General features: G+C 39.2%; 1 long non-coding RNA gene across 1 annotated transcript in view; it reads right to left on the reverse strand.

Moving 5' to 3' along the window:
* The window catches only part of LOC113460015 (uncharacterized), an 83915-nt gene extending 74866 nt beyond the window's left edge, over positions 1 to 9049 (reverse strand). Inside the window, exon 1 of the long non-coding RNA XR_003381641.2 lies at positions 8613 to 9049. This is a non-coding gene — a long non-coding RNA (uncharacterized LOC113460015). The remainder of the gene's footprint in view (positions 1 to 8612) is intronic.
* Positions 9050 to 12497: the final 3448 nt, after the last annotated feature.

Below are 12497 nucleotides of genomic sequence, written 5' to 3' on the forward strand. Positions count from 1 at the left end.
CATTTACTCCAGCTGTGCTGTCTCTCCAGCATGGTGTACACATCATCACCAAGAGCAGCTTTCAACAGCAGAATAACAGTCTTAAACTGGAGAAATTAAATTAGGACTGGAAGATATTTGATGTAAAACAATATCAATTGCCTTGGTTTCCAATGACCATTATCAGCTTCATCCAGCTGGACTGAAACAGCCTAACAGCTCCAGGTGTGTTTGCTCCTACTTCATGGTGCTTGCTCTGTGAAAAAGTGTATTCAAAAGCGCTGGGACCAGCACTATGCAGATCAGCAAGACTCCATCAATGCTTTGTGTTCACTACTATCCTGAGTTCTAACTACCCTGATTGCTACAATTCTCAATTGGGCTTTCTGATAAAAGCAGGTTTTGGTGCAAGGTTAATAAATTCAAGTTATGTATCAGAGTTGAGGGAGCAGTTGAGGGAGCCATTAGTCAACCAAGTGCTTTGAACTGGCAAAGTCCAAATCGGGGATGTACAACTGTGCCAGCCAAGCCCGGAGTGTCCCTGCCTCCAGTCTCCTACAAGTGGCACTCATTCATTCATTCATCCCTTTAGTTCCTATCCCACCCTTCCTGACTACTTAGGCTATGGGCACATGAATATGTTGACGTTTGCAAGCAATCTCTATTTTAACAAACTGTAAATGACAATACAACTCTTAAAAGCAGTGCAGGCTTACCTGAAGAGCAGCAAAAACACAGTGGATGACTCGGGGCAAATCATGTCACACTTCCAATCACTTGCACAGTGTAATTTGCTGCAGGTTTATGACTTCAATGTCAGCTCCTTGCTCAGGGGTGCCTAGTCTTACAAAGTCTGGGCTAGTCACACAGCAAGATTTAATGCCAATAACTCTACCTCCCAAATCCTTGTTATGTGTGTGCTGTGGATAGCAAAGGATGGAGCAGGGAAAAGGCAGCAACCACTCTCTTAAGCTCCTTTTGAAGCTTCTGGTATTTCATGGCTATCCGAGTGCCAATTAGGACTCTGATTTAAAGTTTCAGCAGTCCACAAGGACAATAGCTGCCACAGCAGAAAGCAAATACTAGAGCTTTCCTTTGCCTTACACTGATCAAGGGAACACTGATGCCAATACATTTTCTCATTTCTCTGTGACTATTATTCTCAACCAAAAAATAACCTCTAGAGAGAGTCAGGCAGAATGGTGAATTGGGCACGGTGTGTTTCATTCTTAGGAAACAGAATTATTATATTGTGCTAACCAGAAAAAGGCTGCAAGAGCCAACCTACATGGATAAGTCCTTTTATTCTGTATAATAATTCCTCTTACACTGTACACATAAGCAGAGCAGCCCCTCTTCTTACCAGAATGGCCCTTCTTTTCTCCATGCTTTATAAATTTTTGAGAAAAGTAGGCAAATTATGGGCCTGGAAGTGTATATGGTTCTGTTTTGTACAAAGCGTTGTGACCTTTTTCTGCTCTCCAATAACCAAAAAGTGTCTTGCTTTTAAAAGTTCAAACTTGTCATGTTGTTAATCCTGGAAGATGACAAGTGCACACCATATATTTGAAAGATAATGGTTGGAAAATAAGAATGATATTAAGATTCAAATTGATTAACCTTTGCAGGGGTATTGTATTGTACTGGCAGAAGACAGGCTGAATATAAACAATACTCTTTCAGATATCTAGTTGAGGTTGTCTGATTCACCACAGATCCATTTCTTCCCTCTGGCTCAGGGGTAAAGTTGATCTCCTTATGGCAACTGCTGCCTTCTCCAGTTTCCTTTACTATGCTTTAAGGCATGACACAACTCCAAACCACTGCTATCCAAGCAATGGTGCAAAGGATGGTAGATTATAGGGCAGTAGAAATCTTTTGACAATCTGTCTAGGTGCTTTACAGTTTTCATTCCTGGCTGGCATTCCTTGGAGCATCCTGCAGGTATGGTCCCACCTCAGGTGGGGGTGCCATGGCTCAGCCCAGAAACATTCCCAGTGCCCCTTTGCTGTGGCATCAGCCAGCACTGGGCACAATGACAGGTGATGCTGCAGGTGACTGATTCCTTTGGAACACCTGAATTCCGCTTTTTGAGCACTCCTTGGGTCCTTCAGTGCAAAATCATCAAGCTCAGCTTCAAGGCAATTGTGTGAATCTCATTTCTCTATCAAGCAAGGACCTGCTTGAAGCTATTCCCCAGTCAGGCACAGAGTCCAGCTGGAAGTAGCCAAGCCCTTTTTCCTTTTTTATGCTTGTAATAACGCCAAACCTTTACTAGAGGGTAAAAATGGTCAAAATTTCTCATCAAGATATTTGAAAAGGTTCTGAGATTTCTGAAATTCATAATGAAAAATAATACTACCATATGTCCCATTCAGTTTGGGCACCAGAATTTGGATTGTAATGAGTTTTAATTTTTTTTTCCTTTCATAAAAATCTCTTATTTTAGAGAGAACTATATCTCTTTTCTTTTAAAATCAGCAACTGGGAGTGCAAAGTGAAGAATGAAAAACCTCAGGAGCCTGAGAAAGACAATGAAGGCAGCTACACATGGCAGCTTCTCCTCATTTCCTGTTCTGAGATCATGTTCAAGAGTGGACTCACTCTGCAATAAGCAGCATTGTGACACAAAGGAGCAAGTGGCAACAATGAACGCATCTTGGAAAGAGAAATAGGAATTAGGGAATGGGAGCTGTCCTGGAGAAAAAGTTAAAAGTGCACCAATCTTATTGCTCTTTTTATGTCCTGAAAAGGGAACAATCCATAATAGATAGGTGGGCAATGATAGGGTACTTCCTTTCATTGGAAAACAATCTAGTTCCCATGGGCTTCACAAGAAGGCAATCTCCACTTAAATCAAAAAATGTTTTACATCTAGGCTTGTGCTGCTTACACTATCCTTAGAAAACAGAAAAATGATACCACTCTTTTCATTACCTAGAAAGAAGCAGTTAAGGAAATAAAGTCCTGACTAATAGGCATGCCTTAAAAAAAAAAAAAAAAAAAAGAGAGAGAGAGAAAAGAAGAAAAAGTGATATGCAGAAGATACCCGTCTAAACTTAAAAGGCATTCAGCTTCTTCTCCAACCTACAGACCAATTGCCTTCTCAGGCCATAAATTTTGAGAATGGGAGCAACTAGAATTGGAGAGTGCTTTTACAATTACTACTCACTATTTGTGGAGCAGTTATATTTTCAAAGACATTACCATTACATGTCAAACTCTGATTATAAAGATGAAATATAAGACTACTATTTATAAGTGGTATTAAATAATCTCTGCCCATCTTTTAATGTACAGAAAAGATATATTGGAATTTAGAAGTTGTGTTGTTAAAGTTGCCGTTATTAGCCAGACAGAAATAATTAAAAAACATTATTGAAACCATGTATAAAGCACTAAAAGTGCATAGAGTTCAGATCCCGTTTCTGTTTAAATCAATAATTTTGGGTTTTTGTCCCAGTTTCTAGAGATATAGCTGAACCTAACTCTGTAGGCAGAGACTCATCTGGTACAGGTCATCTTTATTTTCTGCATGTTGTTCACTGCCAATCTCCACCCCATCCTCCTGGTTTCAGGCCTCTAATGGACCCCAACAATTTATAAGAAAGGTTAGAGTACAAAGAGTATTTAATTTCCTCATTGTCTTAAACAGCAGGGTGAGAAAGAGTAAGCCTAAGCAACACTATCCCCAGTCCACAGCATTACCAGATCATAGAATCATAGAATCCTGAATCATAGAATCATAGAATCATAGAACATGCTGGGTTGGAAGGATCATTAATTCAAACTCCTGGTCTTGCACAGATCACCCCAAGAGTCACACCATGCGCCTGAGAGTACTCAGCAATTTCTTCTTGAGCTCTGTCAGGCATGCTGCTGTGGCCACTTTCCCAGGGAGCCTCTTCCAGTGCTTTGAGTGAAAAGTTTTTTCTAAATGTCTAACCTAAGCCTCCTCTCATTCAGCTTCATGGCATTTCCTCTAGAACTTCAAGGGATGGGTACTTGCCTCTCCTGTTTTTTATTTTTGGGGTACCAGATCACAAAAATCAGACACTGAACTGCAGCCAGCACTACATACCAGCTGCTCAACATAGCATCTTGTTTTCCTTTGGTAGTTCTCAGGGTACTTTCCTATTTTAATTCTTCTCAAATTGCAATCATGATAACTTTCTTCCATGGTATTACTATGCCAGTGTATTTGCAATTCTTTAATAATTTAGGCACCATCTGACTGACCATCTTCTGTGAAGGTCATGGAGTCTTTTTAAATTTTATGAATATACAAAATATTTACCCTAGGGCTACTCTTTATTTTCTTGTACTTTTCTCTTTGTCCTAAATTCCTACTCTGTTTTTCAGCCCTGCCCACTTCCAATGATCACATGCAATGTGCCCTTATAAATATAAGAATTACACCCATATATCCCAGGGCAGTGCCCTTTCATCTAATAGCAGCTTAAAGAGGACTAAGGGCCTGTGTGCGAAAAGGAAACTGCAAAATGCTGCACCTAAACATTCTGTGACCTGGTGGTCTCTTTCCTCTAAAGGGAGAATAAGAAAAATTAGCATATTTACATCACTGTATTTCAATGCCTCCAAAGACCTTCCCGTCTTTCATCAGGCAGTGAAAATTAAATGGTTGCTGATCTAGAACAGTAGGGGCATTTACCACACACTTCGCATTAATCAACATCACCAAAGATTGAAACTTTGTTATTGCAGTTATTTCTCTTGCTTCTCTTGCTATTTCTCTTCCTCCTTCCTATTCTTTCTCATGCTTTCCACATAAAATTTCTTCTCCCTTCCTGTACCAAGACTGCAAAGTCCCATCCAAACCCCAGCTGAAACATTACCTGTCCACATGGAGGCCACTGTTTCCATGTGTGTTGCTGAAAACTACCAGGCATTTGGTAACCAAAGTATCTTTCTGCAGTGTGTGCTGCTTAATAAACAGCTCCAAAGAGTAGAAAATTGAGATGCATAATGTACTCCTGACACCTCAGCTTGTAAGATTCAGTGTGGGAACAGGTGGAATTCAGGTCTATTTCCTCCATATGACTGCAAATTTGTCACTGAACACCCATCCAAGAATGGCAGTGAACTGGAGGACAGCTCTGCACTAGAGACAAGGCTGGGCAGAAACTAATTGCTGCTCTCTCTCCCTGCTCCAGCTTACAAAGAGTTGTCAACACATACAAATAGCTGACTTCTAGTACAAAATCATCCACTGTTCTTACTGATAGCAAAAGTACTGTGAGTGAATTCCTGCCTTCTGTGCACTATGTAAAAATGCAGCATATTGTAAGTATTCCCCTGCAGATGGCTTGTTACAGAAAAATGTGGAGCACGAAAGGGGAGTGTAAGGCTTCCCTTCCACACCTCTAAGGCCACAGACTTCACTGCAGCTTCTAGGCCCGCCAAAGGAGCAAGTACAGCACATTCCCTGCCACAAAGGACAAGCCCAGTGCTCTCCAAATTACAGTATCTGTGTGATTCCCAAGGCATGAGGATCTATCTTCCTTCCTTTGTCAGTACCAGGATGGAAGGAGACAGTTCTTGTTTTCAGTGGGTGGGAAACAAAACCTCATTTCTTCAGCCTGTATTAATACTACATATAAAAATGTCCCTTCAGTGGGCAGGACTTCTGGGGTTGTGTATCAGCAAGGTTGTGAAAATATTTTTAATTTCTTTGAAAAACTTTCTAGAATGAGAGATACATAGAAGTTATTTTATAACTGTAGTGATTTCCTGGATTTTTTTTTACTTATATAGTGATATATATGAAATTACTGATATTTCTATGTAGCAACAGACACAGCTCACATATTTCTAACAAATGAGACAGTGTTACTAGGTGTATGCTGTGAATTGCCTGGAGATACTACCACAGGATTGTGTGTTTTATCATGTCGGTTGAAAACTAAATTGTTTTGTTCCCTTGTTGACTGCAATACACAAGAAACTCTGTAAACTCCCAATTACAGCTGTCACACTTTTGCACATTCCCTAGTCAATTCAAAGAAATAAAATGGAATTTTTGAAATCATGATAATCTGAAGCAACTGGAAGATATGTGGGTGGAACGGGTGTAAAGGTGAAGGAAGAAAAATGCACCAGGATATATATAACAAAAACACATCTTCCTTGAAGTTTACTGCTTAGATGCCTTTTGATGGAGAGGGATGCAGCAGCTGAGATGAATGATACAGTGTAAATCTGAAATCAGTTCTGCTTGGTGTGCTGTGTAGTGCCAAGGTTTCAAATCTCCATTAACACCTCCTGTACATCGGTTTTGACACTAGCTGTTCAAAAGCCACAGAATCACTAGTGCCCCAAATGTCAAAACACAGACAGTCAAAATCACAAATGACAATTGCAAGGCTGCCTTAGGAAATTAAAATAAAAGTCTGAGGAGCTCAGCAAAGTAGCCAAATTATTCAGCCAACAAACCTCTTCCCAGTCAAAAGAGTCTCCGGTCTCTGTGTCTGTGGAAGAGAAAGTATTCCACCACCAATTGCAACAGCTACCCAAAGGCAATATAACATGAGCCCAGTGTGGAGAATTTAACGGTCAGCATTTGCAGTTATCATATTTTTTTACATTCCATAATAAAGGGAAAATTCTTTTTTCAAACAGCTGAATATATGAAGGAAACTTTTAAAGCAACTATGGACGTCTCAGCTCCAAGCGTTCTAAAAACACACAGAAATGCATGACCTTCAGGAGTCATAAATTCACCTTAAACATCTGAGATGAAGATGTATTCTCAGAAAAGTGGATGGCAGATTTGATTTCAACGGAGTATGGATTCCACTCTGTCAGATTTCCTAAAAAGCTTCAGGTTGATTTTATTTGCAGGTCAGGTTTCTAAGCCTGGAAGGTGCATTCAAGTTACATTTTCATTTTTTTCCCTTGTGCAAGAGCTAAGAAAAAATTACTTAGCTTTTTGAAGAGCTGAAATTCTCATTTAAAAAAAAATAAAACAAAGAAACACAGATCTGGAACTTTTACATATGCCCCATTTGAAACACAAATTGAGGCAACACTTGTGTAGTTCAGTGCAGTAGTTAAAATCTACCTAGTTAATAAACTTCAGCAGGAGAGAATGCATTAGTATTGCCAACTCTGCTGAAACTTGGGTTGGGTTTTGTTTGGGCTTTTGTTTGTTTCTCAGTAATGAGTTCTAAAGTAACCTGGTAAAATAAAAAGCTGAAGTTTAATTTTAAAACATCATTTTGGGATATGGTAAATGAGCCTTGCTCCTGACCTGGTATGCATCAAGGTCTGCAGTTTTAAAAAGTCAGCAACACAATCTACTATTCATCTTACCAAGACAGGATTTCACATGAGGATAAACTCTCATCTACCCAGACAGGTAATTTTTTGCCAGCAACCACTGTGAATAAAAGCTGTCCAGTGTTAAAAGAAATAAACCCACATATATTACATTTTAAAATTATCAGAAGCATTAACCATTGGCATAGAATTTTCGAATTTAGAGAACACGAGCTCTAATACATTTTTGTTATGAATGTAAATTCTATCCAGAAACACACAAGTTAAAGTCATTACAACCAACCAAAATGGAGGTTTTGTAGGCTATTAAGAACCAAAAAACCAGCTTGTCCCCAGAAAGCTTTGGGAATTAAAAAAAAAAAAAAAAAAAGAAAAAAAAAAGAAAAGAAAAACAATTTAATTGCTCTACCCAAAACATTACTTGTCTAAACAATTTAAAATGACCCACAGGACTACATGGTAAGGGTAAACAAGGCCCCCAAAATGTGCTCACATTGGCTGTGAGATGCACTAGTAACTTGTAACCATGCTGAATTGCTTCTCTTATCTGTTTCTCAATTTCTGCTTTCCTATCTCTCAATAAATCTGATTAAATTGTGCTTGCTTAGTCAAGGGCAAAGGAAAGAGGAGATGGAACTGGCTAGGATTGAAAAACAAGGAAATGAAAAAGGCAAGAAATTTAGTTAGGTTATTTTTTTAAACCTTCTGAATGCTATGACACTTAAAACTGAATGCAACTGAAGACAAAAAGGATTTTGGAAAACCTCAGAAGAAATTCTATAAAACAAAGGAAAAAAAAATCCACTTCAGATAAAATATTTTTCTAAGCCTTGGGGCCAGATTACATTGTAATAGCATAAGCAGAGGCAGGGGCTGACTTTCAAATTACCTGTTAACTCCAGTCTTACCAGCTGTATAACTAGCTTAAAAACTTGGAAGCTTTTTTTCACTTTGAAGAGTTACAGAGTTAGACACCAGCCCTTCACACTGTTGTATAAGCCTGTATGTCACGACCGCTGAAAATAACTCTTCTGAATGCACTTTAGACATAGGCATGGAAACAAAATACAAAAAGCAGGGGTTCTTTGTTTGTTTGTTTTAATCCCTTGAAATCACAAAATCACAGCCTGAGAAGAGAGGTCAAACTCAGTTTTCAAAGCCTACATTCACTCAGGGTGCAGTATTACTGTCAATTGTTTTCATGGCTGCCCTGCAATGGAATTTATGAAGGATTTTCTAAGTTTTACATTAAAAAAAAGACAACAAAAACCCAAAACCAAAGCAAAACCCAAAACATTAATAAAGAAAAATCCATGCCACTTGATCAGGCTCACCACCACAGTTTTTAGACGACGGCTCCATATGATCTTTTGTCTGTCTCCACTCCTCCCCGTCTGTTCAAATGGAACAGTGCCCACTCACAAATTGGACAGTCCTTGTTGCAGAGATGGCAGATGCAGAATGAATACTTGAAAACAGGGAAAAAAAGTAGCTTGCAGACTAATGCTGCGTGCCAGCAAGACACAGCTGCATTGCAGAAAGCACATTAAAAGAAAAAGCAACCTACACAAAACCCTCCAAGAAACAACTGTGGCTAACTTTTAAAAGGATGTAGCTGAATTACAGCTGCAAAGCAGACAATTGCCTCCTCAGTCATGCGTTTGAGTGCACTGACAGGCGAGCAGGTACTGGCAGCACAAAGTTATTAAGAGTTCAAATGTGCTAGATGCATTAATCAAAGAATAAAAACTTTTTAGCTGGTCAGATAAGAAGGAACATTATTTTCAGTGTGCATCTTAGTGCCTGTGGAAGTCCTGGCCAAGACTACTTTATCCGTGCCTCTGCTCATCTGCTACTTAGGTGGTAGGCTGCAAACACAACCAGATCTGAGAAGCAACATTTCCTACAATTTTTACTGCACCAAAACCACAGGAAATATCATTCGCCTGCACATTTGCTCCCTCAAATATTGAGATCAATATTTTATTCAAGTCTCTTCCATTTACTTGTCAATAACTGTAAAATAGTATATTCTACTGTACTATAGGAAAATGAAGGAAAATAACAGGGATGTGAAGAGAAAATTAGGGCACTGAAAAGTGCACCCAGCAAAACACCAGACATAATGATGCTCCCTACTAACCCCATCCAAGAATGTGCACCTGTAAAAAAGTACATTTTCAGATTTCTTCCAGATGCTGTGAAAATGGACTCAGGGCAATACAAAAAGCAGACATTCAGATATATAACCAGGGTCAAGTCTTGACAGAAGTTCAGGGAAAGATGTCTAGAAGAAGAGAGCAACTTTTGCTGATGGCTGAAGAGGTGGCAATAACCTATGGAGTTGCTGCTCTGCCAGGATGGGAGGTGAGCCCAGAGGCAGCATTTGACTGTTTTATGACCACACTGTAACTTCATGTAAGTAGCTTAGATAGATACTACTTAAATTTTAGGCTAGGTGATAAAACTTTTAGGCTCAATCTATTGACTGCACAGTCCCAACCAATTGCTGTGGCCTACTGGAAAAGCCAACAGCTGTCACTGCTTCCCTTCCACTACAGCTTCAACTCTATGCCCTTTTGCCTTAAACTGCCCTAAAAACAGCTGGATAGAGAATACAGTTTTAAAGAGGCAAGAGTTACTAAATGATAAATTTTTAACAGTATGAGACATTTAGCATTAATAACTTCACTTCATAATTTACTTTGCATGACAATAGTAGCCAGATATCCTTATGCTGTGATAAGCAACAGGCTTCTCGGCCCTGGAGATTATAAAATCAAAACAGACAAAAGAGAAAAAAAAATAGTATAATTAATAGATTAAGTGAATGTCCAAGGTCACAGAAACCATGCGCCAAAGAGGATGGAGCTGAACCTAAAGAAGTGAAGCCACAGTGCATCTGCGATTATTTTAGTATTCCAGAAGCAGGCAGCCCTAAGGCAGCACAGCGAAAGGAAGGTGTATTATGGATTTAACTTCCATCTCAGGATAAGCCAAATCAACCATCAGAGCAGGGTCTGATTCACCTGCAATTTAGAAGGTGGTCCGTCATCCATCACAGCTCCACAGTGGAGGGTGAGAGCCGTATGTGACATCTTTGGTGGCATCACTTAATTTGATCTTTTAAACTGACTCTGTCATGAGTGCTGCAGAGACAATAGAAAAGTAGATGAGTGTAGATGTAGTAACAGCCATGTTAACCTGGAGTGATGTTAATGTTTATTAACCTAAAAACGTTTGGGGAGCATTAAGAAATAAAACGGCTGTGTGTCCTGCAAAGTGGTTTTTTTTTTCCTGCCAAAGCCTTTTCTCTCTTGATTGTTTGCCACCATGATTGTCACTTAAATAATTGTTTCTCTTTTTCTCACTGAATGTCTAAGCATCTTAAATATCCAGTGAAATGAGGCCACCTCTTTTCTTGATGACAAAGGAAAGACAGGAACAGGTGGTGCTGTTTATCTGCTTTTTTTATTGTTGGAGTATTAGCAGGTTATCAGTATCTCTAAAACCTATAGCAATTTGATTTTGAAATTGGTTTCATTGATGCCCTTTTCACCTCATTTCTCAGGAGATTTGGAGTCCCATTCTCCTTTGATTCTCTTCCTCTGACCCTAGGGAGATTGAAGAGATATTAGGGTTCAGATGTAATGTTCACTAAAAATTCAAGAAAATCTCCAACACCTTCTCTGTCACGGCTTTGTTTGTATCAGTCCCCTGGCTTGTTTATCATCTACTCAACAAGCTACATACCTAAATGAGATAGTGATCTTTATTTACAGAACCATACAAGAGCTGATTATTGAATTATGTGCTGCAATCATCTGCTACTGAAATTCAATCACAAATGTAAATAGAAGTTGTAGACAACAAATTCAACCACATTCTTTCTCACATACTGTGAGAAATTGTACATTGTTTTTCTCTTTCATTGACCAAATCTTTAATACATAGATATATCCAACTTTGAGCAGTGTCCTTTTGAACAGAATAATACTAATGATTTTCTGTGTTGCCTTTCACATTTGATCAGGCAGAACAGAAGATCACATCAGATCATCCAGACTTGAAAAAATTGCCTTAGAACACAAAGATACTAAAGCGCATACTGTGTACTCTTCCTGCAAGGGACAAGGGCTGAGCTCAACCCTGCAGTAGTCCAAGTAGCTCACCTGCACAAGAAAGCTTAAAATTGATCCATTGTTGGTAAATCAGTCAAAAATCTTGGCTGATAAATCTGGGTTACTTACAGCACCAACAACAATAGAATCATGCCCTTCATTTAAAGCACAGCTTCTGATCATGTCCCTGGGTTTGGATAGGACTTTCAACAATTTTCTTTGCTTGTGGAAGAGGTAATGGCTTGCAGAAAATGAGTCACTGTTCTGCATCCGCAGGAAACCATTAATTCTGCTGAGATCCACATCCTTATATTGAATCTGTTTGCCTATTTCTTCTTTCCCCAGAAACCCATAGGCAAAGGAAACTCTATATTACTGCAGAGAAACACCTGTAGAATGCATCTATTTTATTTGATCTTTATCATTTCACCACTTATTCACATCATCTCTCAGTGTACTTCCACTGCCAAAACAAATGTTTGACTCAAAAGGGGTAGGAAATTGTTCTTCACCCAGAGGGTGTTTGGGCACTGGAACAGCTCCCCAGGGCAGTGGTCACAGCACCAGCCTGGCAGACCTCAAGAGGGTTTGGGCAATCTCTGAGACACAGGGTGTGGCTCTTGGGGTGTCCTGTGCAGGGCCAGGAGCTGGACACAACGAGCTTTGCAGCCTCCTTCCAGCTCAGGGTATTCTATGGTTCTGTGATCCTATGAAAGCTGCCATTAGCATCTTCACTTGACCAGCATCTTCTGAAACCAACCTGCAGATAGATTCCTACAAGTTAAAGCAAACCCTCTACTGATTTTATTTTGTATTGCATATTTATGAATCATCCTAGAAAAAGAAAAGAAACAAAACTAAAAAAAAAAATTCTTCTTCAGCCCAGACACACATTAATGACAGAAAAAATATTGACAGTAAGTTCATTGCACTGACATATTCTTTTTTCTTTTCTTGGTAATAGGTTACATTTAAATCTAAATCACTCACACAACTAAATTAAGGAATAATAGATTAGGGAAGAAAATCTGATATTTTGCAAATGAAAATCCCTGCCACTGTTATCACCAGGTCAGTCAGGAGCTGAGGCTTTTCAAC

The sequence above is a fragment of the Zonotrichia albicollis genome, chromosome 4 (assembly GCF_047830755.1).
Source record: "Zonotrichia albicollis isolate bZonAlb1 chromosome 4, bZonAlb1.hap1, whole genome shotgun sequence".
Classification (NCBI taxonomy): Eukaryota; Metazoa; Chordata; class Aves; order Passeriformes; family Passerellidae; genus Zonotrichia; species Zonotrichia albicollis.